This window comes from Chelonoidis abingdonii, chromosome 1 (genome assembly GCF_003597395.2).
Source record: "Chelonoidis abingdonii isolate Lonesome George chromosome 1, CheloAbing_2.0, whole genome shotgun sequence".
NCBI lineage: Eukaryota > Metazoa > Chordata > Testudines > Testudinidae > Chelonoidis > Chelonoidis abingdonii.
Genome location: NC_133769.1, coordinates 61,493,860 through 61,521,164, shown reverse-complemented (window position 1 = coordinate 61,521,164; position 27,305 = coordinate 61,493,860).

Here is a 27,305-nt window from a genome sequence, read left to right as displayed (position 1 = left end):
CATTGGATGATCAAGGTGCTAAAGGACCACTCAAGGAAGACAGGCCATTGCAGAGAAGCTAAATGAATTCTTTGCATCAGTCTTCACTGGAGAGTATGTGAGGGAGATTCCAACACCTAAGCCATTCTTATTTGGTGACAAAAGGTACTGTCCAAGACCGGGGTGTTGATACAGGAAGTTTTGGAACAAATTGATAAATTAAACAGTAATCAGTCAGTAGGACCAGATGGTATTTATCCAAGAGTTCTGAATAAACTCAGATATGAAATTGTCAAATTATCAGCTGTGGTATGTAACCTATCACTTGTACCAGATGGCTTGAGGATAGCTAATGTAACATCAAATTTTAAAAGGTTCAGGAGCCAGTCTTGGCAATTACAAACCAGTAAGCCTAACTTCAGTACCAGGCAAATTGGCTGAAACTAGAGTAAAGAACAGAATTATCAGACACATAGTTGAACATAATAATTGGGTAAAAGTCAACACATCTCTTGTAACAGGAAATCATGCCTTACCAATCTATTAGAATTCTTCAAGGGTGTCAACAAGCCTGTGGACAAGTGTGATCTAGCCAAAGGTTTATAAGCAAAGTAAGTAGTCATGGGATAAGAGGGAAGTAGGGCTATCAAGAGATTTATAAAATTAATCACAAGAAATTGCATGATTAAAAAAATTAATTGTGATTAATCACACCGTTAAAGAATAATAGAATACCGTTTATTTAAATATTTTTGGATGTTATCTACATTTTCAAATATATTGATTTCATTTATCACAGAGAATATAAAGTGTACAGTGCTCACTTTATATTATTATTTTTATTACAAATATTTGCACAGTAAAAAACAAAAGAAATAGTATTTTTCAATTCACCTAATACAAATAATGTAATACCATCTCTAGCATGAAAGTTGAACTTACAAATGTAGAATTATGTGCAAAAAATAACTGCACTCAAAAACAAAACAATGTAAAACTTTAGAGCCTACAAATCCATTCAGTCCTACTTCTTGTTCAGCCAATAGCTCAGACAAAAAAAGTCTGCTTACATTTGCAGGAGATAATGCTGCCCGCTTCTTATTTACAATGTCATCTGAAAGTGACAACAGGTGTTTGCATGGCACTGTTGTAGCCAGTGTCACAAGATATTTACATGCCAGATGTGCTAAAGATTCGTATGTCCGTTCATGACTCAACCACCATTCAAGAGGACACACGTCCATGCTGATGACAGATTCTGCTTGATAACAATCCAAAGCAGTGCAGATCTACGCATATACATTTTCATCATCTGAGTCAGATGCTACCAGCAGAAGGTTGATTTCCTTTTTTGGTGATTCAGGTTCTGTAGTTTCTGCATTGGAGTGTTGCTCTTTTAAGACTTCCGAAAGCATGCTTCACACCCCGCTCCTCTCAGATTTTGGAAGGCACTTCAGATTCTTAAACCTTGGATCAAGTGCTGTAGCTATCTTTAGAAATCTTTGTGTTTTGCCAAATCGCAAGTGAAAGTATTCTTAAAACAAACAACGTGCTGCGTTATCATCCGAGATTGCTATAACATGAAACATATAGCAGAATGCAGGTAAAACAGGGCAGGGGACATACAATTCTCTCCCCAAGTTGTTCAGTTACAAATTTAATTAACGAGTATCATCAGCATGGAAGCATGTCCTCTGAAATGGTGGCCAAAGCATGAAGGGGCATATGAATCTTTAGTGCATCTGGCACATAAATATCTTGCAATGCCAGCTACAATAGTGCCATGAGCATGCCTTTTCTTACTTTCAGGTGATATTGTAAATAAGAAGTGGTCAGTATTATGTCCTGTAAATGTAAACAAACTTGTTTCTCTTAGCGATTGGCTGAACAAGAAATAGGACTGAACAAACTTGTAGGCTCTAAAGTTTTACATTCTGTTTTTTTAAGGGCAGTTATGTAACAAAAATAAACTACACCTGTAAGTTGCACTTTCATGACAAAGAGATTGCATTTCAGTACTTGTATGAGGTGAATTGAAAAATTCTATTTCTTGGTTTATCATTTTTACAGTGAAAGTATTTGTAATAAAAAATAAAAAAAGTGAGCACTGTACACTTTGTGTTCTGTATTGTAATTGAAATCAATATATTTGAAAATGTAGAAAAACCTCCAAAAATATTCAGTAAATTTCAATTGATATTCTATAGTTTAACAGCATAATTAAAAGTGCAATTATTCACAACTAATTTTTTTCAGTTAATCATATGAGTTATCTGTGATTAATCAACAACCCTATAGGGAAGGTCTTGTCATGGATCAGTAACTGTTTAAAAAGTAGAAAACAAAGTGTAGGAATAAATAGTCAGTTTTCACAATAACCGGGTCCCCCAAGGATCTGTACTGGGTCAAGTTCTGTTCAACATATTCATAAATGATTTGGAAAAATGGGATAAACAGTAAGGTGGCAAAGTATGCAGACAATATGAAATTACTCAAATAGTTAAGTCCAAAGCTGACTGTAAAGAGTTACAAAGGGGTCTCACAAAACTGGGTGACGGCAAGAAAATGGCAGATGAAATTCAATGTTGGTAAATGCAAAGTAATGCACATTGGAAAAAATAATCCCAACTATACATACAGAATGATGGGGTCTAAATTAGCTGTTATCACTCAAGAAAGAGATCTTGAAATCACTGTGGATAGTTCTCTGAAAACATCTGCTTAGTGTGCAGTAGCAGTCAAAAAAGCTAACAGAATCTTAGGAGCTAATAGGAAAAGGATAGATAATACAACAGAAAATATCATAATGCCACTATATAAATCTATGGTATGCTTGAATATTGTTTTCAGTTGTGGTCACCCCATCGCAAAAAAGATATATTGGAACTGGAAAAGGTACAAAGAAAGGCAACAAAAATGATTAGGAGTATGAAACAGCTTCCATATGAGAAGAGATTAAAAGACTACAATTCTTCAGTTTAGAAAAGAGACAATTAAGGGGGGATATGATAGAGATCTATGAAATTATGAACAGTGTGGAGAGAATGGATAGGGAAGTGTTATTTATCTTTTACATAACACAAGAACCAGGTTTCAGCCAATGAAATTAATAGTGAGCAGGTTTAAAACAAAAATAAGGAAGTACTCCTTCACACAAGTCACACTCAATATGTGGAACGTGTTGCCAGAGGATGTTGTAAAGGCCAAAAGTATAATAGAATTAGATAAATTCATAGAGAATATGTCCTTCAATGGCTATTAGCCAAGGCAGTCAGAGATGTAACCACATTTTCTGGATGTCCATAAACTTCTGACTGGCAGAAGCTGGGACTGGATGACAGGAGTGGACCACTTGATAATTGCCCTGTTCTGTTCATTCCCTCTGAGGCATGTGGCAAAGGCCACTGTCAGAAGATAGGAGACTGGGCTAGATGGACAACTGAGCTGACCCAGTATGGCCATTCTTATTTTCTTCCGTACCTTTATAACATTATATTGGATCAATACAAGTAGTATTGCTACAAATTAACTCAGTTTTTATCTAAATATATATAATGTGACTAGTGCCTGAGAGTGCTATATTTCTCCAGCTGAGCCTTATAAAACAACAGCTTAGATTAAAAGAGGGATCCTAAAACAAGCAAAATAACAAACAGTGAAATTCCTAGTAAAGAAGGGAGAAAGCTTGAAGTGATTCCCATTTTATACAGGGTTTACAATTTTGTTCAATGGTTCTCAGCACCCCCCCTATAAAAATTGTTCCAACACCCCTGTCTTCTAATCATCATGGAGGCCTATCAAAACCAAATGAGCCATTGAGGGACATCACAATACAAAGATTTTGTTAATGGTCCCTGTACACCCATGAAGAGGCTATGTGCAAATGGGCTCATCTCCTCAGCTTGGAAATCAAAACAGCTGACAAGAAAAATTTTCATCTCTGTTTTGCTGTTTGGATTCCCACAGGGCTGGAGTTAAGCATGGGCGGCTCCAGGCCCCAGCAGGCCAAGCGCGTGCTTGGGGCACCATGCCACGGGGGGTGCTCTGCCGGTTGCCAGGAGGGTGGCAGGCAGGGTGCCTTCGGCTGCACGCCTGCGGGCGGTCCACCGGAGCCGCGGGACCGGCGAGCAGCAGAGCGCCCCCCGCGGCATGACGCCATGCTTGGGGCTGCGAAATGTCTAGAGCCGCCCCTGGAGTTAAGAAACAGAAGCAGAGATCCCCAGAGTCAAGCTAGGATAGCTCTAAAAGACATTCAGAGTTGACAGGTTATTACAACTGTCACCTTTTAAAACCATAGACTGTAACTCATTTGTGTATAGATATTTGCCAGCTTTAACCTTGTAATAACTCTCATCTATTTTTCCTAGTTAATAAACCTTTAATTAGTTTACTACAGGATTGGTTGCAAGTGGTGTCTTTGGTGTGAAATCTAGGGTACAAATTGAGCTAGGGCAAGTGACTGGTCTCTTGGGACTGGGAGGAATCTGAATATTTTGTGATCTTTGGCATCTAGCAACCAACTATCACTAAGTCCAGCTTGGCTGGATGGCAAGATACCTAGAATGCCCAGAGGGACGGTCCGTGACTCCATAATAAGAATGTTATACTGCTTTAGGTGTTCATACTTGTTACTGGGTTGGTGAAATCTATAGTTATAGAACATACTACCAGTGTGGGGTCTCTGCCTTGCTTCTTGATAATCTGCCCTAAGCTTGGCACTCACAGTCGGGAACCACTTCCAGATAGTGTGACTACAGGGTTTTAAAGTAAGAAATGTGTGAGGAGAAGAAAGATCTGGGAAGATCCCTGCTATTTAAGAGAAGGAAGGTGACTAGGAAGGTGTCAGCTTTCTTGTAGATGGATTATGACAAAACTCACCAGTATTAAATGAATTTTAACAGATCATACATATTGTGTTGCTTATTGAAGCTAATAGAAAAATCCCAAAAATCTTCTATGGGGATTAAAAAAAAAACATTTAATTTCAAGTTTCTTGTGAAAATGTTGACATAAAAAAAAATCTTTTCGATTTTGGCAAAAATATTCCATTTTTGAAACCCTCCAAAATATATCTGAGATGTCAGTTTTTGTTGAGAAGTTGGAAAACTTCAACCAAAATGGAAAAGCCATTTTTTTCACCAAAAAATGTTTCAACAAAAATGTTGACCTGCTCTGTTGCTTATTGTAATAATCACTGATTTTGGCTATCATTATATAAATACTTCTCATCCATCACCCTAATTTAGGATTAAAAAATCTAGAATATATTGTTTAAGGTCAAAAGGTCACAAGGAAAAGCAGACAGATATGTACAGTCCTTTTAAAGAGCCCAGCATAATTAGTCAAAATTAATGAAAAATCTGCTGATAAAAGACTACATAAGAAGTGCCTCTCTGGCTTCTCATGAGATGTGCTACACAGGGATACTTTTTAAAAAATGCAACGACTACATGAAAGCTGCCAATGCAAAAAGAGGAGAAGAGAGAGTATTTATGGGGAAGGAAAAAACTATCTAGAAAATCCCACCACATGAGATTTTTTTAAATTATCATTTTTACCATTTTAAGATTGTAAATGTTGGAGGTAAAACCTATACACTGGGCTTGATCCTGTCCCTGCTAAATCAATGGAAATTTTGCTCTTAACTTCTGTGAGAACAGAATTAGGCTCACAAACTGGGTTGGTTCTCACAATAGAAATGAGTGCCATCAATGTTTAATACGATTGAAGACAACAACAAAATTCTAATAAACCAAACAGAAAGTGAACGTTTTAAAGATTTTTTCCTCTTACAAAGAAACCTAAAACCTTTCAGATTTAACCAGCTATATTAGAGATGAGTATTAGATAAACTGTAATATTGAATATTTGAAAGGAAAGAGTTACTTCAAGGAGGAGGAAATGAAATAAAAGCTCTGAAGGGTCATGGGATTTGGAAATAGTTATTTAATTTTACTTCAGCAACTATATGAAACTAAAATGTATTTCTTCTTTAAATCCCTGTAGGATGTATTATTTGTTTTGCTAAGCAGTGAGTATCACCAGAAGCTTTCTCTCCAGTGTCAAAATGTCAGGAAATTAATGTAATATATTCAAAGGGTTATTCTGAGTATAGGCAGAGTTTTAAAAATTGGTTCAACTGAAGTTAACGCTCTTCAGCTATTTTGTGGCCAGAATAAAAATGCAGATCTACTTCTAAATAAAATACAGTAAGCTAGTATTCTGTACAAAATGTCTTGTAGCAAAAGATTTGATAAAGACCCCAGAAAAATGGTGCCGAGTTGTCTCTGTTTGAGTTTATTTGTCTATCTCTAATATACAAAGCCATATTTATTACTTTATCTTGCTCAATATTTCTTTTGTGCTTTGTTAAAATGAAGTATTTTATATTAAAAGTTGGATGTATATTAAACTAGTCACTCCTTACAGCACCTTTTTTTTCTCTGAACTTTCTTTGCAAGCCAGTGAAGATCTGCAGAATCCACTGAAACATATAGTCTTACTTTAAATATGGATAAGAACTAGGTCCAATGAAGATCTGTTTCCTAACAATGATATGAACTGGGTTAAAAACTTGTAAAAGCCTGTACCTGGCAATGCTCAAGCCCTGAGCCTGGTTCACCACTAGCTGCTGACCTGCAAGAGGGAAAGATGAAGCATATACAAGAGCTACTCCACAATTGGCTTTTGCTGCCATCAGTGGCATAAAGCACTAGATCTGAGACTTGAGCGGGAGCCAATTGAAGTGAATGGAAAACTCCCATGTTTAAGATACATCCAAGCACTCTGCACCACTGGGATGTCCCCCAGTTTTGATCTTTCACAGTTTAGCCCCTCCCACAATTTAGAGTAAGAGACTTGCTGAAACTGGGTCCAGCCTAACCAGTACAGGATATGGACTGAGAAAGACCCACAGTTTTTACTGGGGGTTTGGGTTACAGGAAGCAAATTAATTCTCTAAAATGTAAAAACTGCTGTTTACATAATATATTATAATAAAAATAATTGGGCTAATTTAACAATGCTCTAGTTGAGTTTTTTATGATTTTTTTTCCTTTTCTGACACTCTCCCTATTTTTCTCTGATAAACTTGCTTTTGCTTAAAATAATGTGAAAATGGAACTGGTGATTTATGGAGCCGGAAATCACTACTGGGCACCTTGGAATACTTCTGGAGATAAAGACTCTATCTGCTGTTATCAAAAGAGATAGAAACAGAGCTCCTATGGTGTAAGGTATGTGGCTATGATATGGGAAATGTGAGTACTGTCCTAGAAGATACTACCTGCTGCCAGTCAAGCCCCTTAAAAATCAGAGTTCTAGACATGCAACACCCCAGAAGGGCATTTTACTGTAATTTCTGAATATTCCCTATTGTTGCTGTAGCTGTCATCTGTCAATCTAGTATTCTCTATCAGTTCAGTCATTTTCATTCATATCCCATTTTCCTAAATTGTAATGGTTTATTCCTTTATATTCTATACATTATAGGCATACTTAGACACACATAAAGAGCTCTGGTACCTGTTGCACACTAATTGGTCCATATAGACACTACACATGGACACTAAATCTTTCCGTTCATACCAGCAGGGTTTACATGGACCAATTAGTGCACAACACATTAGTGTGCTTTAGAAATCACACTCGCATAGTGCATATTACTAATCTGGGTAGACCTGTCCTTAGGTTAATAGTTTGCTGTGGTCTTGACTCTGTCTGCATACTTTACAAATGGCTATTTTCTCATTGAATAACAAGCACATTGCTAACCTAACTCTTACATGTAGATATCTAGCAAAAAAAAATTATTTTAAATCACATATTCAGTATGTAAGAGTTATTTACTTTAAATTTTTAATTTTTTATTGACTACTATCAGCTATTCATCTTTTATTGTCTTTTCTTCTGAAATACACCATTAATTTAACTCCATGTGAGCTACTGTTTAAATATAATAGATCAGCAGTGGCAGGATATGACTCTTATTAATGAAAGGGCAGAAGAAAGAGCCATGTGTTATTAAAGAAACTCTTATAAAACTGCACAGAAAATTTCAGAGCTAAAGAGCATTCTGTGACTTTTTGTATGGCTAAAATATGAGCACATCAGAAAGCCAGAAGTGAGGAAAGTTGAGCACCTGAACACTAATGATCATATCAGCTGCAACCTGACGTCACACCTCTCAGAGCAGTAGTCCAGAGCTGTACAGATGAACAGTACATTTATTTTAGGAACTCTACATTTATTTTCTTATTTTCATTACTGCCTTTGTCATTGAAAAGCATCATTGATTTGTCTCCCTGTTTTTCATCCTTCCCCTACCCAAGGCTCCACAAGTCAACAATTAACCAAGGAAGTTTTCACAGGACCACTACTCATCCCATCAGTTCTACAACCAACTCAGTCACAATGTTTCCTGTAGTGATACCATTGTTGCCCTCATCTCCTGTGGCTAAGTGCACAGTCTCTACAGAGTTCCTAGTCTTTGGCTTGCCATTCTGGACCTGTGAATACTAGGAGTCCTAGTATGCAAAAGTGTAGCAAGATCACCCAGGCTGGGTGTAGACCACTTACCATTGCTAGCAATCTGTATTTTCTTTGTGTAGGCATAGAGAAGGAGGGGTTTGGAACACACTGAATTCACAGACCAAACTATGGACATCTGAAAGGAATGTTCCATGGTGATCTAAAGGAGAAGGCTGAGAACCAGTGCCTGAGAAACTGGGTGCTTCAGCCTGACATGCCTGACCTCAGCAAAGCCAGGAAACAATCTAGGAAACCTGCCTTCAGACCGATCACCTCCTTGATGATTAACAGCGGACTCAGGACACACATAGTCTGCATTAGTGGAAATTACAACTGGTGAGGAAAAATGTCAGTAAAACAATTTTCCATTGAAAAATGCAGCTTTATTGAAATCAAAACTTTTATAGGAATAAGATGATTGTAATGAAATTTTCTGTGGAAGTCAATAATGCAACATTCTGTTTTGACTTTTTCATTTTGTTGTGACTTTTATGCTATATAAAATATTAATATGAACATTATGTATGTAATATATAAGTCAAAATGAAACATTTCAACACTATTGAAACAAAATGTTTTGATGGTTCCAAATTGAAATTTTTCAGAATGTTTGGCAGGAAACATCTAAATTTTGGCTTTTAATTCAGATTTGGAATGACATTTTGTCCAAATGCTGGAATTTCCCATGGGATGAGCATTCCAGTTCTTTACCAGCTGTATAGGCAGTCATGTCTCATGTATCTGTCTGCCACCAGAGTTGGAATGGGTAAAAGTGTTGCTTAATCTACATAGTTAAATGCTGATTTATCATGCAGTCATTCAAAGAGATCACTTGGTTAAACAGACAAAGATACTCTAGTACAGAAATAATCTCTGCAAATAGCACCACACAGTGGAACAAAGTGGTGCCTCATGTGGTAGTAGCTGAATATTCACTCTCTGTATATGATGATCAACACAAACTTTCTAGGAGATCTCAATTTTTTCACAAGAAACAGCAGGCATGAATCTCATTTATGGTAACGCTATTTTACACCACTTGGACAACATGCAGAGGGTTTACATTGGGAGCAAATTGCATTTACACATAATGGCGCCTTTGAATAAATGAGAATCAGGCCCATCTGACATCACTGCTTGACATGCATTTATCAAATTCTAACAGTTTCTTCATGTTAATCAGCAATGTAAATCTGAAATCAAAAGACTTTTATATTCCAAAATACTTCTCTACATATACAGAAAATCTGATATAACATGAAGCTCCTTTACAGAAGGCATTTGAAAAGTGTGACTGGCTCTCACACTAAAATCTCACTCATGGTAAATTATTCATATGTGCTAAACCTTGATATTACAGCTCAGACATCTTTTGTTGTCAACAGCAGTGAAAGTGATTTCCAACAGAGACAAGCTTATCATAGCTCCCACTGGATAATCAGGCTCTCCTTGAGAGAGCTGGTAAAGTGGGTGAATGTATGTAACAAGGATCCTGGTTCACATCTCAGCTGTGGTAAGGTACAGAATGTGCACACAGCCAAACCAGCCAATGGATGGGGAAATCTGCTAACTAGTTAAGTGTATTCTAGAGTCTAACAACCAGCTGGAAAATACAATTAGTCTCCTAAGAGGCACACAAACCAATGAGCAAAAATGAAAAAAAAAATCCCATAATAAGTTTTTCTATTGCTTTGAATAACTGTTACCCATGTATACATGAGAGAAGGTGAAAACAGAGCAGACATATTTAGGAATTGTCCAGATGGCTTCAGCATGAGAATAAACACAATAGAGAATGAACATGTTAAGAAACAAGAGATTAGAACTGAACAAATGACAGGGAGTGGGAAATTGTGAACATTTGAATTCAGGCCAAATTTCAGTCCAAACCTGTTCAAATCCCTTTTGTGTTGGAGAATTTGCAATTAGCCTGTGATGGCACAAAGGAGATGGAGGACAGGACTGAACAGCCAGCTGAGGTTTCCTCTGACACAGGCAAATCCTGAGTGATATAAACCTGGTGTCGTTGATTCCAAACCATCCTCCCAAGCCTTGTGACATGGGTTGGGGATATGATTCTGAAGCTGTGGTCTTACTTGTGAGGCAATCAAACCCATTTTCTACTCCCAGGATTTTTTGGGGGTGGGGCTTAGTAGGGGAGAGACAAAGCCACTTATGCCCCTCAGCTCAGCTGTACCTGATGACCTAGCTCTGTAGAGCGATGGAAAACAATGACAATACAGGTGAGGTAGTTTAAGAGGAATAAGACAAGCAAAAAAAGCCACTGAGGAAACCATGAAAATGATAACAACAAAGATGCTGACAGGGAAATAATACTTGTCTGTGGAGCGGTTCAATGTATGGAGAATGCCATTAGCTTTGTACTAGAGAGGGAAAAGAGAGGGAAATAGTTATTTGACAAGTAGGATGCTATTTTTTTCCTGCCCCCACATCATTCTTTTCCCTATAATTACCCACCAAAGGAAGTGAAAGGAACAAACTGGGCCATGTAGACTATGTCCAGTAAGAGAAATGGATGGAAGATATTTTTTGTTTCAAATTATAAGCATTGTAATCTCATAGTAAACTTCCTTATGGTAAAAGCCCTGCCCACCAAGAGAGACTAGTAAATACTTCCAGTAATGTTCTTATTCACCGTGTTGATATAAGACATATAGGCAGCTGACAGGGTTCTTTGGTTGTCACCTTAACAGGAGAAGTGGGAAGGCTCATCAACATCACAATAAACCATTAGGAAGTCATGCTCATACTGAATAAAGCCGAACAAAAATCCAACAGCTGCCACACAAAAACTAATTGGAACCGAATCATCTGAGTGAGTCCAAATTAAATGTCCAATCTCTTGTGTGTCTTTTCAGAGAAAAGATTATATTGCATGATGACAACTTGACTATCCAGCTGACATTATTCCAAGAAATAATCCCTGTACTAATATGTGTAAGAGTGGGAAACACAATAGCTTTAATTATATCTGATTTATGGGTTCAGAGAAAGGACTCAAAATTACATGACTGAGACTGTTTATTATTTATACAATACCAAAGATGTACATAGAGCTCTAAAGGCGATTATATGAATATGATTTCATAGTATTGGTTAGTCACTAATTAATATAGGGCACTATCCTACATTCCTTAGTCCTTACTAAGGTATACCTCCCCATAACAAGGTTCACACTGCCCCCCCCCCCCCCGGATTCAGCCCCTTGGCCCCTCTCCTCCATGAATCAGGGACACTTCAGTCTGGTGCAACACCCATGTTCTTTATTCGTGATCAGTTTCCCACCACCAGTTTCCAGCTATACACAGGCTTTACAGCTGCTTGGCCTACCACAGGCCTGGCCAGCAACAGAGTAGGAGACTCCTATTGCCTCTGAGCCTGACCTGATGCTCTTAGTCTCTTCCTCCCTTCCTCTCACTTCCTCCTAGCCTTATAGCTCCTGCTAATGAGGCTGGCAGGTGTGGTCAGTTACCAGGCAAACACAGGTTCACCCAGCCCCAATCCATTCTCCCTGATTGGGGCTGGTATGGCAGGAGCTGATTAAGGGCTTCTCCAGCAGCACCTTACCACACTCCCATTGACTGCAGACTGAAAGATTGGATCCATAACCATCAGATTAGTGTAGCACTCATATTCTTATTACACTTTTCAATATTTCCATGAAGTATCTTTAATAAATAATACATTTTGTATCTGAGAAGTTAGGTTTGAAATGATCCAACATTGTTCATTTACCTGGATCATCCTCTACACTTACCTCACTAAGATTCTAACCTATTTTTGGAAATCCTTAGTGAAGAAATACTCAGCTCTTGGCACCCGACACCAGAGTTTATTCCAAAGCCTAATTTCATGTTCTTTCAAAAATGTATTTCCTATATTCACCTTCAATATTTCCATCTCTAGTTTTAAACCATTTCTTCTCTTAACTGCAGAAAATAGTTATTGTCCCTCACTTCTGGTACCATGTCTCAGATGTATATAGAATATTATATTTAGGGTTGAATAAATAGTCCAGAAGGAAATGGTAATTCATCCAATGTTCAAGTGTACAACTGAATTTTACAAGCTCAGATTCAATGGACAGATAAGTTACTGGGGCTTGCCATGGGCAAGTGGTTGTCAAAGAGTCACTGAGTTGTCAAAGGGTCACTGAAGCCCATCTGTCTGAGCCTCAAAATTGCATAGAGCACCCACAAAAATCTCTCTCTTCTGACTTTAGGGACTATATTTTTCTTTCCCCTACCCTTGTTTTCTTTTGGTGAATTGTTTTTTGTTCTATTGTGGGGAAGCACAATTGAAGAAGTGGCTTTGCATTTTGTTCTGGCAGCTCGAAGTTTCATCGCCATTCTTCCAGAAGTGAGTTACAGATTCATGGTGCCGTTGTTGTCAAAGACCTGTCACTTGCACCCACAAATCTCACTCAAGATGGACAGTTCCATTGTTCCAGTGGAACATAGCTGTCATTGGAGGTAAGGATCACATAGAGCAATTAACATGATCCTTGGATCAATCCCATGGAGGGCTTTGAAGATGGAGGAGCAAAAACTTTAATTTCCCCCAGCATTCAGGAAGAAGCAACTGAAGAGATATAAACATTGTCTGGGGATGGTAATGAGATTTAAGCTGGATAAACGGGAAGGTGACAAAAAGGTTATTAAAACTACATTACTTAAAATTGTATTAATAAAAATGCAATTAAAATATTAGATAAATAAAGCATGTCATTAGACTATTCTAGAATGACTCTCAGAGTCCTTCAATGCCAACTGGCAGAGGACACAACATACCATAATTCGCTTCAGTCTGACTTACTCATTGCCCCAACACACTGTTGTCAGAATCTGTATCTAAAAGGTGCTGTGTAAAGTATGCAAAATGGTAACATGATGGTCCTGAAAATTTTGCATGATGTATGTATGGGGTGTGTACAAAGAGTTCTAAGTTTGTGCTGGAAATGTGTTCTTAAGATGTGTTTGGCAGGCAATGCATAAAGCTCAGCTGGCCCTAGACAAAGGAATGTGTATTTAATTGTCTGACCAGCTTGATCACAGAGGATATTGAAAAGCACATTTACATATAAGGTAAACACAGCCATCCAAGCTACCAAGTGGGAGAGATGGAGGCAGGAGTCTGCACCCCCAGGAAACCTTTCTGGTTCTTGAAACAGAGACAATGGACTTTGGGGTAATATAAGAGGGACAAAGAGACTTCCGAGACATCCATCAATTAAGGGTCTAAGGGCAGCAGCAGCCTTTGAGTTCATGAAAAGTGTCCTAGGAGGCAAGAAACTGACTAGTGGTAAGAAAGCTGCTTAAACAAAGATTGTAACTTTCTAAAATTAAGTTTTAGTCACTAGAAAAAGTGTTTTGTTCTCTTTCTTGTAACCATACCTGTCTCTTTTATGCTTGCTTAGTATCATTTACATCTCTGTTCTTTGTTAATGAACTTATTCTTGTTTTATTACAAAACCATCTTAGTGTTGTGTATTAAACTGGAGAGTGCTAAATTAACAGGCTGATGTGCATACTGTCTCTTTGGAGGCAGTGAACTCAATCATTTCTGTGAGTGTCCAGTGAGAGGAACTGGACATTGCAGAAAGATATCTCTGGGGAACTGGGGAGTGGGGTTCCTGCAAGGCAAGGTTTGGACTGGCAGAGTCCTGTAGAGTTTGCTGGCAAGGCAGACAAGTTGGCGTGTCAGGGAGCAGACACATAGCTTAGCAGCGGTAAAGCTCTCACTTGCTGAGACTGAGAGCGGTAACACAGCGGCTCACAGTTCTGCGTACCCCAAGAGAAGCATCACATCTAGGGAGTGGAGCTTTATTGAGTTAATTGTGGCATGGTTTTACAAATCAATGTGGTCCTGACTCATGATGTCAAGGTATCATAAGGCTCGGTATTTACCACTGAGAATACAGGATTTCCTAATGTCATTCTATAATATAGTTTACAGAACATAGAAGGCATTGGGATTGGCAGTCACTGTAATTACGGCACCAAGAATGATAAGAAGGAGATCTCCTTGAAATTTTCTTTTTAATATGTTTTCAAGGAAATAGAAAAATAACACATCTCAACTGATCATGAAACCCACTCTCAGTACAGAAAGGCTGAGCACCTTTACACAATCAGACCCTAAAACTGCAGTGTTTCTGTGCAGTATAGGAACTTTCTCTGTTGTAACTTCCAAGATGTACACACTGCCAAGCCACTTAGTGTGCAGAAACTGTGCAGTTGCAGCGCTGTAAAAAAACCACCCCGACGAGAGGCGTACAGCTTTCTGCGCTGGGGGCTACAGTGCCACAGTGACAGTGTAGACACCCTGGTCAATTACAGTGCTGTGATTGGGCTCTGGGAGGGGTCCCACTGTCAAGGCTGAATCCCTATTCTGACGCTCCGAGTACAGAAGGTGGGGCCCACAAGGATTCTAAAAATTAATACTGGCCACTCCAGGCTGGTATTAAACTCCCAAGGTCACAGCTTCTCTCTGACCTTGGATGGGTAGATGCTGCCACCACCCAAGTGCAACTCCCTCCCTCTTTGAGACCCCAGGAAGGAATACTTGGGAATTTCTTCCTGTGGGGTATCCTCAAGCCCTTTCACACACACCTCCTCCAGGGAAAAGCTGAGAAAGAAAAAAAATGGAAATCAGCTGTTGTCATCAGCTCATTAAACAACATATGCACAAACCTCTTAGGCACACAAAAATTCAATCCTGTTATTAAAAAAGATAAAATTTATTAAAAACAAAAAGAAAGGAAATACATTGGGAACTTAAGCTTTTTGCTAGATCTTAAAAGAAACAATTACAAAAATTAAGCATCAAGATAGCTCTCTTGCAGTTAGGGGTTAGCACAGAGGAGTCCACAAGCCAAAAAATAAACAGAAATAACCCTAATCATGTCTTTCTAAACATTCCTAATCTACTTACACATTTGGGAGTTCCAAATAAGTAATTCTAAGTATGGCCTGATAATTTTTTATCATACCTGGTTTAAAGCTTCTCATAGCATAACTGCTCCTTGTTCCCCTCTTTCCTGGAGAACGCAACAGACAGACAAAGGGAATTTTTTTTCCCCATTTAAAAAAGTTCTTGCCCTCCCATTTGCTGTTTTGGTCAGGTGCTCACTCCTTTTCTTTTACCCTTGGGTTTGTTAACCCTTTACAGATAAAGCAAGAAAAGAACAGCCATCAAGAGGAATTTTATAGCTTATTGGCTGGCTGGGTGTCCATAAAAGGGAGTTACCCCCAACCCCTGCATTTGTCACACCCACAATGCCTGTTCTTGCCTCTCTGGTCATCAGTCTGAACTCTACTGCCCTGCCCTCAAGTGACCAACTGTCACCCCCACTCCTTAAATTCCTTGGGAATTTTGAAAGTCCCCTTACTGTTTGCTTGCTCACACGTGCAGTGGTCTCAGCACATCTTTCCAGGTGAACATACCTGCTCCATGCACCAAGTGATCCCCCACCTGGAGCAATACCGAGCTGTTGGACCACAGCAGTATTTGGTGACACGAGGTTGTCCAGTCTCAGCTGTGCTTCAGCCATAGGAATTATGATACCAACAGACAGATTTCACGAAGCATGACAGAAAGGTGCCATGATTGGCACACACTTCAGTGCAGAGTCAAAGTGAAGGAGCTGTGGAACACCTATCACAAGCCACGGGAGGCAAACTGCCGCTCTGGTGCTGTGCCCATGAGTTGCCAGATCTACAAAGAGCTGGACACAATACTCGGTGGTGACCCCACATCCACTGTGAAGGCCATTGTGGATATTTTAGTGGCTCATGTGCCAGTCGAGAGTGGACTGAGCCAGGAGGAGAAAATCTTGGACAAGGATGTGGAGCGGGAGGGAGACCCAGAGGTAGAGGACTACTCAGAGGTCAGAGATTCATGCAGCCTGGAGCATTTCTCTACCCCAGAGGAGGCTAGTCAGTCAGAGCTGTCAGATCTTGGTGAAGTGCAAACCGGAGAGGAGGCCCCTGGAAAGTGGCTTTGATTTTGGGAATCGCTGAAGTGAGTTGCTGGAGGCAGGAGAGTTGAAAAAAGCAGGCTTGTGCCTATATGATGCGTGCACCAACTACATGCCTAGTCTGAGCAGCAGAACAGGGTCTCGACTGCCTCCCTCACTTCACATAAATCTACCCAGAGAACTTGACGAAACTGTCATGGAGATACTGGCTAATCTGCTGCTACAGGTTCTTCGGCAGAGCTGCTCTGTTTCTTGCCCCATTAAGGGTAACTTTCCCACGTCATTGTGCCGTCACTGGGGTGGGAGATGGGGACCATTGCTGCACACAGCTGAGTCACATAAGGGCCAGGGTGGAAGCCACAGTCTTGGAGAAGACCCGTCCTTGATTCCTCGCTCACCCTCAGCAGCGAGGTATCTTCCAAAATGAACAAGTGGAAAATGTGAGGACAGGAATGATTACAAACCCCCTTCCCTCCCTCCCCAGTGCTGTCTATCCCTAAGAGCCACATGCCCAGTGTACAGGATGGTCCTGGAACACTGATTTCTCCTGTCTCTGTGGTTACTCACCATTTTGGGGGTCTTGTGGCTCATGTGTGTTTGCCTCGGGTCAGCCAGTTAGTGACAGATGTGTGAATAGTGGCTGTTAAGGGGCTTATTCCTTCACCCTCTTACTTCTCTAGTCCTTCTTGCATGAACAGAGAGCAACAATACCCGAAGTCCAAAGGCGCAAAGAATTCAATGTTTATTGGGGTGAACTTCCAGCAAGCATGATTCCAGTTTCCTTCTCTAGTATCCCCCTTCCCAGCTCTGACACCATAGAGCCTTGCCTGTGTCCCTGTTTCTGTTCCCATCCCCTGTTCCTATTCCCCCCTTTAGCAAAACACGATCCCAATTCCCCCACCCCCATCCCTCGTCCCTGTTCCCACCCCCCCTTACTTCCTGATTGACTGCAGACTATATAGTGAAACTTGAATTCTGCTTAGCTATACCTTAACCAATCATTATACTGCAATTTAACTAACCAATCCTAATATATTGTAACATGGTTATCTAACAAATTATATCTCACCACCTTAATTCGTTTACACCCAACAAAATTAATTATACAGCAGACAGAAGTAATCACAAAACCAGATGAGATTATACAGACAAACAACAGGGAAGTGGAGACTACAGGGATAGAACAATACAGAAAAGAGGATTTCACGTCCCAGCTATTGATAAGTGAGTTCTTGCCAGACAGGATGCTATCAAACTAAGTTTCCTCTTACATCTTCTAGCCTCTTCTCTTTCTGTGGAGGTGATAGGAATATCAGGACAGGATTGTATTCAACCCAATAGCATCTTATTTCAATGTGACTAGTTTGGAATGTGAGGATGTGACCATACATTTCCCAGTTTATGACTGGCCTCTGCTGCTTAGCTGAAGAACCAGGCCTCAGACTGTCACAGTAAGAGAAGGCCATTACACACACAGACAGTGATTTTGATTCTTTCTTTTATACCTATATAACAAGATAAGTGATAAGAATGCACCTAAATTCTTAAAGTATAGGCCCTCGCAGACAGGTCTGAATATGTGTTGCAAGCAATACTGCTTCTTTAAAATGTTGCATTTTGGCTTCACAGAGATGACCTTGGGAGTCCAGCCTCCCTCTTTGTTATCGCTGGCTGAACAGCTGCGCAGAATTAGAAAGTGGCCATGAAGAACTAAAGAGGACTTTCTGCATGAGGTCATGGTGCACTCCGCAGCCATAAAATAAGAATTGAAGGAGTGGTGGGACAGCAAGAAGAGTGACCGAGAGAACGTGGTGCACCAGAACTAAGCCATAGAGCAGCTCTTAAACTTTATGGAGCGCCAAGCACACATGCTTCAGGCACTACTAGCACTGCAAACTAAGCAGCTCCGTGTCCACCCTCCCCTGCAGCCACTGTCACAAAACTTTTTCCCATGTGCCCCTGGATACTACCAACACACTCTTATTAACCTCCTGGCTCCAGTCTGTACCCACTTCATTCCACTCTTGTCCCATCACAGTCCAGCCCTGGAGACCCCCAGTACCCACTGCACTCAATATCTGTCCCTCTGCAGTTTAGCCCTGCTGAAGTACAGTATCTGCTGCACTGTACTCCAAAGGAGAAGGTTGTATATGATACCTGGACATACACAAATCTTTAACTGTCCCAGGACCCCACCTCCTCCTGGGACCCTCCCTTCCCCTATCCCCCATAGTGCTGATATGTTTTTTCTTTGTCTCTCTCCTCCGATTGTTATTTTTTAGTAAAAGAATTGTTTTGGTTTGAAAGCAATCTTTATTCCATTAACTGACAGCAAACAGAGCCCTACAAAGCAACAGGCAATTTTCTAACACCTTCATAGTGCATCATCTGCACCAATCGCAATGACCTCCTAGCATTACAAGCACTGCACTCCTGAGAATAGCAACAAATTGTAGGGGCTTTCAGCTTCAAATTGTTGCCTCAGCTTCAAATGGCCCCATGCTGCACCACTCTAATAGCCCTGGCCTCTGGCTGTTCAAATTCAGCCTCCAGGTGCTGAGCCTCAGTGGTCCAGCCCTGAATGAAGCTTTCAGTCTTCCTTTCACAAATATTATGGAGTGTACAGCACACGGCTATAAGCATAGGAATATTGTCATCGGCCAGGTCCAAGCACCCTTATAGGCAGCATCAGCAGGCCTTTAAAGAGCCAAAAGCACACTCAACAGCCATTCTGCATTTGCTCAGCCTGTTGTTGAACCACTCCTTGCTGCTGTCAAGATGCACCGTGTATGGCTTCATAAGCCACGGCAAGATCAAGGTTGCACTCCACTTGCCTTTGTAATTTAAGGAATAACTCCACTGTCATTCATAAAAAGAACAAGAGTACTTGTGGCACCTTAGAGACTAACAAATTTATTTCAGCATGAGCTTTCATGAGCTACAGCTCACTTCTTCAGATGCACAGAATGGAACACACAGACAGGATATATCTTATTAACATACAGAGAAATAAAAGAAGATTGCATACCAACAGGAAGAATCTAATCAATTGAATGAGCTAATCGTCAGTAGGGAAAAAAACTTTTGAAGTGATAATTAAATGACCATAGAAGTGTAGAGAAACTTAACATAGGAAATAGTTCAATTGTGATATGACCAGCATCCAGTCTCTTTAAAGCTGAGTTAATTGTGTCCAATTTGCATATTAATTCGAGTTCAGCAGTTCTTCTTTGGAGTCTGTTTTTTTAAGTTTTTTTGTGCAAAACTGCCACCTTAAGTCTGTCACTGGTGTGAGAGAGTTGAAGTAGTTCTCTCCACTGTTTTTGAATTTATGATTCCTATGTCAGATTTTGTCCATTTATTCTTTTGCAAAGAGACTGTTCCGGTTTGGCAATGTACGTGGCACAGGGCATGCTGCACATGATGCATATATCACGTTGGTGTGCAGGTGAACGAACCTTGATGGGTGCTGAGTTGATCAGGTCTATGATGGTGTCACTTGAATTGATTGTGGACAGAGCGCATCGGGCTTTTGCAAGGATAGGTTCTGGTTAGTGTTTATGTTGTAATGGTGGCGTGCCGGTGAGTATTTGTTTCAGTTGGAGGCTGTCTAAGCGAGGATGGCTGCTCTCCAGATCTGTAAAGGTAAAAAAATCCATTACATTCTACATATACACAGACCATTGCTGACAGTTGTGCCACACACTCTCAAAGAAACTGCGAAACACCTGATCAACATCTATTGCAGCAAACAGAAGATTAAGACATGAACTCTCAAAACTAGATACTCTCATGAAAACCAACTTCTACACAAACTGAGGAAACTACAATCATCGGTATCTTCCAGAAAACACATCCTGGCCACTAGTGTGACCCTCACACCGATATTCCACACAAGATGGATTACAAACATGAAGAATAGTATCCCGATAACATCACAGCTAACTAGCGGGAACTTGTGACTTTGTCTCACCCAAGGATTTCAACATGTACAATATATACCCTTAAGTCAGTGGCACTGCTATGGGTACCACATGCCCACAGTATGCAAACTTTATGGCTGACTTAGACAACGCTCCTTAGCTCTCGTTCCTAACGCCTACTCTCACTTGTGCTACATGATGACATCTTCATCATCTGGACTCATGGAAAAGAAGCCTCGAGGAATCACTCGTGATTTTACAATTTCTCCACCATACCTCAGCCTAGATCAGTCACACAAACCGTCCATTTCCTAACTACTGCGCTAATAACATAGTCACATAAACACACCCTTTACAGAACACTGACCCTATATTTACTACATGCTCAGCTTCCATCCAGGACACACCACAATCCATGTCTACAGCAAGCTCTAAGATACAACCGTATTTGCTCCAATCCTCAGACAGAGTAAATACCTACAAGATCTCTATCAAGCATTCTTAAAACTACAATACCACCTGCTGAAGTAAAAACAGATGTACAGAGAGCAGAGAAGTACCCAAACCATTACTACAGGACAGGCCACAAAAAATAACAGAACGCCACTACTCATACCTACACCCCAACAAACTCTCCCAGCATCATCAGAGATCTACAACCTATCCTTAAAGATGATCCCTCACTCTCACAGATCCTGGGAGACAGGCCAGTCCTCGCTTATAGACCAGCTCCCACCTGAAACAATACTCACCGGCAGCCGCACACATACAACATAAACACTACCCAGGACCTATCCTTAACAAAGCGATCCAGCTCTGTCCACATAATCAATTCAAGTGACCATCATAGGACCTGATCACATCAGCCACGCCATCAAGTTCTTCACCTGAATCTACCAACGTGATATATCCATCATGGTGCCAGCAATGCCCTCTCGCACGTAATTGGCCAACCGACATCTCTTTGCAAAAGAATAATGGAACAATCTGACATCAGGAATCATAACATCAAAAACCAGTGGGAAACACTTCAACCTCTAACCACTCAGTTACATTGAAGGTGGCAGTTTTGCAACAAAAAAACTTCAAAACAGACTCCAAAGAGACTGCGAACTCGAATTAATATGCAAATTGGACAAATTAACTCAGCTTAACAGAGACTGGAATGTGGTCATTACACTAATTGAATCTATTTCCTTGTTAGTTCTCCTCACACCTTCTATGGTCATCTTAATTATCACTTCAAAGTTGTTTTCCTCATGACGATAGCTCATCTCAATTGATAGACTCTTCTGTTAGTATGCATACTCCATCTTTCATGTTCTCTTATGTATAAATATCTCCTGTCTGTGTGTTCCTTCTTTCATACTGAGAAGTGAGCTGTAGCTCACGAAAGCTCATGCTGAAATAAATTTGTTAGTCTCTAAGGTGCCACAAGTACTCCTGTTCTTTTTGCGGATACAGACTAACACAGCTGCTACTCTGAAAACTGTCATTCATGTTAGTCCAAGCAACCAGCATATTGGTCAGCTCTGCAAGATCCATTCCTGCAGACTGAAGAGGCAGAGCGTGCAGTACACAAACCGTTGAAAGATGGCACCAAATGTGGATGGAAGCACAAGGTTTGCTGGGATGCAAGCCATTGGGGCGTCACGGGGCATTGGGACAGGACCCAGGATGCCCTGCGCCCCTCTCCGCCTTCCCACAACTCTTAGCAGCAGAAGAGGGAGCGATGTTTTCTGGGATAGCTGCCCAGAATGCATCACTCTGAATACTGCTGCAGGTGTCGCAAGTGTGAACAAGCTATTGCACAGGCAGCTGACAGTGGGAACACACAACAGCAGTTTCCCTTCAGCACTCTCTGAGTGGCGCTGTAACTCTGCCAGTTTAGACATACCCAGTTAGATGCCCTTGGAATTGCTAGAATCTAGAAGAAAAAAGTTTGATTCTCTTCTATGATAGTTCTTTGCAGTTGCTGATACTCTTTTTCACATTTCTAGTGTTTATTTGGAATGTTTTCCAGCCTTGCTTTCTTCCCAAATGACATCTTTTAATCACAAGAAACTGTCACACATTGTCAGTCAACAGCACTGGAAACTATAATGACCAGCTTTGCATTACAAAAACACATCAGACCTATTTCAGATTGATGGGATGGCAAACAATTTTGCCCCAAACAGATATGAACATATTTGTGCAGCTTGGAAATTCCATTCCAAAAAGGTAAATGTTCTCCTGGCTGTTGCAAGATATCTGCTCAGCTAACACAGCAATTATGGGGCAGATATTGATTTGCTGTAAAGGCACTTAATATATCATTCTCTAAACTCCGGGCAATAATGGCTACAATTTGTAATGGTCAGTTCAACACGTTAGCTCTGAATGACAATACCTTTTATGTGAACTTTGTCTTACAAGTGTCATATATCTTTCTCAGGTATCCAACATCTACCCTGAACAGCCAACAATCCAGTGGTCAGAGTAATCACCTGGGAGACCGAGGTTCGAGTCATTTCTCTAAATCAGGCAGAGCAGGGAGTTGAACTTGGATCTCCTGTACCTTTGGAAAAGGTCGTCACCACTAGGCCATTGGCTATTCTATGGTAGGGCTGTCTCATTTTTTCCATGAAATTGAAAGGTCTCAGTTTCGATGCAGAACAAAACAATGCCAAAACCGCTTTTTTTTTTAATGAAATGGCTTTATTGTTTTCTAGCCAGCCCTAGTTGGTGAGAGGCAATACCCATGTGCATATTGACATGCTAGTGGAATTTCATTCTCCTTACTTTACTGATGATTTCTAGATGCATGACCAAGACTCACAGTCAAGCTCAGCTGAAGTAACCCCTTACTAGTATACTGCACTTGAGTTGTCATATTGGTCTTTCTTCTTGAGTCCTTGCATTGTCCCTATTCATTTTATGATGAAGAAGAAGCTTATAAAATTAATATCACACCATCAGAACAGGTTTTATAGGAGTTTTTCTCTCCATGCAATAAATAACTGAAGGATATCTATGAAGAGAAATGAGAAGTGATCTCTAAAGCAGAAGTTTACTTAGGACTGAGCAATCGTGGTATTTTCAGTCTAATACTTTGGGTGTACGTTAGTGCTCACAAAAGCAAAGAGCTAACAGTACTGGCTAGTTCTCACAGCTCTGTCAATCAGTGACCCTCACTCCAAACTAGCTAGACTAACCGTGAGCCTCTCTTGAGAAATTTGCCCAGCTGGGTAATGTTATGTGATTTCAGCCATCACAGGCGCCAGCTTCCATCTTTCCCTGGGGGTGCTCAACCCCTGCTCAGCCCCAGGCCCAGCCCCCACACCTCCCCTCCCTTCCCTTTCCTTACCCCCTTCCAGCCTCATTATGTCCCCATCTCTCCTCTTCCCACTCCTGCCCCGACTCTTCCCACTCAGTTCTGCCCCCTCCAATGAGCACTTCCCATCCCTGCTCCTCCCCTTCCCTCCCAGCACTTCCTGCACATCGCCAAACAGCTGATCCATGGCTGGTGGGTGGCACTGAGAGGGAGGGGGAGGAGTTGATCGGCACCACCAGCAGGCAGGAGGTGGCTGAGGGAAGGTAGGAGAGCTTGCCTGCCGGTGGCTGCTCAGCACCCGCTAATTTTTTTCCATAGGTGCTCCAGCCCTGTCGATGCCTATGTCAGCCATCATCCTTTAGGGGGACTATATCATTTTCACTTATTGACTATTTTAGGAACAGAATACAGAAACCCTACTGCCCAGATTCAATCATGTTAATATCATCATCTTTCATCTGAGCAGCAGCATGCTGTTTTAATTTTGTTATGGACTATATTGAGCATTGGGCACTATATATCCCCAATATTTAGGATATTAAAAGATAGATTGTTTTAAAACCTAGGCACTGATTCTGCTCCGAGTTACACTAGTGTAAAAAAGGACTAACTTGACTGAGTTACAATACTACAGTCAGAGCCATCCCTTGGGTAGGGCGAATCGAGGCGACTGCTCTGGCCCCGAGCTTTGGGAAGCCCTATGGGCCAGTGCAATTGGCCAGCGTGGTCAGTTCCAGAAGAGACGAAGCTTTCACTTCTACCTTGGGCCCCCTCATTCTGTACTCCGTGCCTTGGGGTGCCCCACGAGCTGGTGCGATTGGCAAGTGCAGTCAATCCTGAAAGAGACAAATCCGTCACTTCTGCCCCAGGCCCTGCACCCCACTAGGGACGACCCTGACTACAGCAGTGCTGTAACAGATCAGATTCAGCTCTTTCTTCTTCTGAACATTCAAAACACTGATAAATGAACCATAGCAACCCCCTACACTCACAAGAAATTGACCATGTGAACTATACCTACCTAGCTGACTCTAATGGAAGTTCAAGGGACCAGAAACAGACTAAAATATCATTGTTCCTACCAATGTGCAGTAGGACAAAAATCTTTGTCTATTTAACTCTGTGCTTGTGAACAAGAAGCTCCAGTTGCATGTCACGATATCCCTGGAGTTCATGGTACTGTCAACTTTTCTTCTTGAATGCTAATAATGAACAGGAAATATATTTACCATACTCTCTTTTCCATCTGATTTTTGCAACCTATTTTTAACTTGCAAATACACAAGTAATGACAGCTTTCAAAGCTGCACAATGAATGGTAAGTCTCTAATTACGTTTCCGCAGTAAAATCAGATTGTTATAACAAGCCTTTCTTCATCAGGAGGAAAAACTAGATGCTTGATCATTTGCCTGCAATGCGATTCAATACTACAACAGAGATTTCAAGCTGCTTGCCTTTTTAAGGGTGTACTTAAAGAAAAATAATGAAAGTTTCTGTTTTGTTAGCTGGACGGAAATAAAAATTGAGCTTCACACAGAGATAGATGATTTAGGAGTGTTTTAATTTGAAATAGCCCACAAAAAACCACTTTCTGGAATGCAAAAACTGAGTAGTTACTGTAGATGTTCCCTGTTAAAGCAAAAATGAAGTAACTCTATAAGTACCATGTAACTAAGTACAGTGGGTGGCATGAAAAATTCAACATTTGCCATTCCATGGTGAATGTGGCTCCAAGGTAGCCCCTATTATCAAAGTAGGAAGCGATCACAATTACTGGGAGGACCTGGGGTGGTAAATGAGGCCCATTGTAGGAAATAACAGGTAAGTCTGTGTCATAATTGTACCTTATTGTAGATTACTGAGCAATTTATACCAATAGAATGACAAAAGTACTGCTGTATGACAATCATCTTTTCAATGCCAGCTCTGCAATTCTTAGCACTTAAGCAACACTTTATATTTTCAAAGTGCTTTCCACACGTTAACTAACTAATCACCACAACACTTCTGTGGAAGGGTGAGAATTAATATCCCTGCCTTACAGGCGTGGAAGTCAGAGTCAGTGGTGAAGGTCTACATTTTCAAAAGTGGCCTCTAACTTTGGGTGCTCAACTTGAGACACCCAGAGCCTGACTTTCAGAGGTGCTGGGAATCTTGACTCCAGCTGGCGCTGTGAATGCTCAGCACTTCTGAAAATCAGGTCCGAGGTGTCTAATGGTGAGTATGCAAACATCAAGTTGCCCAAAATTAAATGAGTACTTTTGGGCCTTAGAGACTTGTCAAAAGCCCCACAAAGAGTCAGCTACTGACTCAGGTTTTCCTGACTCCTACCACAGCAACCTAGTCACTAGACTCGTCCTTCTAAAGAAGTATTTTTCTAAAGCACAACATAGACTGTGCATTGGCCTGCTAAACCCAGGATTGTGAGTTCAAACCTTGAGGGGACCATTTAGGGATCTGGGGGAAAAATCTGTCTGGGGATTGGTCCTGGTTTGAGCAGGGGGTTGGACAAGATGACCTCCTGAGGTCCCTTCCAACCCTGATATTCTATGATTCTATGACTGTTTATGAATACCAGTTATAGCGTCTGGAAGTTGTGCTCCAGGGCTTCAAACTCTTGTATCTTCAGGCTTTGTAAGCTTGCATCAGAAACTCTGTTCAAAATCCATAGCCTTGAAAACATTTGTTAATTTCTGAGGGGGAAATTAGTATTGCCACTTGCAAGAAGACTCATATTACTGGGAATTGTTAGTCTTATAAATGTTAGTTAAATATTATTTAACTGAATGGAGGAAATGCTGTTTTGCTGCTTGTGGTGCAATTCTTTTTGAAAGCTGAGACTGTTGTCCATAAGGTGGGTCTCCTGTCTGAGGGCAAGATTCTGTTCTGCATCTTTTAGAGGCACAGCCCAGAGCAAGGAGGTGGCTAAAGTTGCTTTAAGTCACTTTTTGCTACACCAATCCTGGGATGCTCCAAGGACAGCAGCGACTCCCTGGTGTAATTTAGACAGCTCTGAGGGCAATTCAGCAGCCAATTCAGATGCATAGTGCCTCTCCCACTCCATCCTCCTCCTCCTCCCCAGTCCCCACTGTCCTCTGCCCCATCCCCTCCCAAGCCCATCCCTTCTCCTTTTCTTCCACCTTCCCGATCCAATCCTCCTTCCCCACTGCCTCTTCCCCCACCTCCACCCTTTCTCTCCATCTCAACCCTTCCCCCATTGTCCTCTCCTCACTCCCCTTCTCTTCCCTCTGCCCTATCCCACCCCCTTCCCCATTGCCTCTTTCCTCCATCCACCTCTTTTCCCCCATTCTCCAGGTCCCCCAGGCCAAGCAAAGCAGCTCGGTGCTCAGATAAATCAGACATTGCAGTGACATGTGACCGCCATGTGCACCCCCCCACACTTTGCCCCTTTTTAGGGGGGAAACCTCCCCAAACTATATCCAGTCCCTCCCCATCTCCTGACACTGCAACCTCCCCTTCCTGTCTCCCTCCCCCCGAATTTGTTTCCTTCAGCATTTGGGTTGCCAACTTTCTACTCGCACAAACACAAACACCCTT